Raw genomic sequence first — 1,746 nt, forward strand, 5'->3', positions numbered from 1 at the left:
TAAAGTCTAAAAATCAGTTTGATAGAGAGGATGGACCCTTTTTTAAATAGACACAAGGCCCATTAATTTTAAAAGGTTTCTCAAACTTTTACAAATCTTCGGTTTAAGAAAACTTTTTTAAATACATATTTGATATTTTGGACTATTTGTAAGCAATATTGGAGGTACCTACATTTTATTCTTGTTTAACAGGTACTATTTTTGGTCTCCGGATAGATTTTAAGGAAATATTTAAAACTTAGTTTATTTATATTCACCGACTTTGTTTTAATTTTTGGTGCTGTTGTATATATATATAGTTGTTTCTTTATAAGCCCTTCAACTGTTTTTAGCTCTTTGTTGCACTGTTTTTTTTCTCCAGCTTCTGGCTGAGTGTATAATAATATTGTTACTGCTGTTCCAAAAAACAAATAAAAATAAAAATAGAAAAACCTAGGCAAGAATGAGGATATCAACCATACACATGTATATCAAAGGTGGAAAAAGATTAATCACTGCTACCTGTGATATGATTTACATACTTTCTGACTTTCTGATTTAGTTGAAATATGGTTTTAAACGTAAAAAAAGTAATGGAACTAAAAGTGCATAATGCATATAATGTGCTACATCCAAATTATTATATTTTATTACTTTTTAAGTATACGTCATCTAATGTATGCTCTTATAAATTATACCTTAAGAGAGTACTCTCTAGCTCCATTGCCCTCGATCTGTAAACTTTATCATCCAATTCACCTGCGTGCGATGTAACATAATAAAAACTTATGTTAGGTTCTGTTGAAACATCATAACTTATTAAACTGTCCAGAGTCTACACATAAATGTTGCACACCAAAAGGCACCCACTTCCAGAGGCACTCAAATATAAACATTCCAAATATATAAATATGTAAATCCTGTATGATGGTCCGTTGGAGTTCAATATATATTAAAGACTTTCGCTATTCAGACAGTACAGTGGTACCTAAACTTACAATATCGGTGGTCATTGATAAGCTTCTTTAGTTCTTTTCTCTACATAATACAACTTAACAATGCCGACTCATGTGTTCAGAGGCCTAATATTAACTAAAATGTTGAGCCTTCTTCCTTTCTTTTTTTTTATATATATAGCTATAGAGAGTATCCATGAATTATGAAATATGATTATATGCATTGATAATTTATATGTGGCGTTTCTCCCTACCTTGTGACCCATTACTAAGTTAATAATTCTAAAAAAAATCTACTTTCAAAAACCCATAATACAAACCTCTATTTTAGACTGAGGCCCTATAAAACTGGAGGCCTAAAGTCTTGATCTTATCTGGCTTACCCACGAGACGACCCTGCAACTAAAAGGTGCAACACATATTTTTTCTTAAAAAATTACATATTTTGTATACCAATAATCCTTCAAGTTCTTGAACCCTCTGATTCCGCCCCTGAATTCAGAGTGGCTTGCACAAGTATCCCACTTAAACACTCTACCAGAGAATTTACATCATAGAAAATCAGGGTTTCATATGGTAGTATGAATATAATGAAAACAAAGAACAAGGAGTAATATACGAGTTACATACACCAAGTGAGAGTTTTTTGGAAATCAGCAGCAAGATGAGCTTACTTGGTTAGATTCAGTTGTGCAAAGAAATGGCTTTACAAGTTTTTGGGTGATTATAATATCCATTTGATAAAATTATATTTTATGACTTTCTATATGTGGTTGCTAATGGTTCACATGGTTTACTTCTTAATTTTGTT

This window comes from Bidens hawaiensis, unplaced genomic scaffold (assembly GCF_021521415.1).
Source record: "Bidens hawaiensis isolate Kalapana, Puna unplaced genomic scaffold, B.hawaiensis_p1.1 tig00060379_1, whole genome shotgun sequence".
Lineage (NCBI taxonomy): Eukaryota > Viridiplantae > Streptophyta > Magnoliopsida > Asterales > Asteraceae > Bidens > Bidens hawaiensis.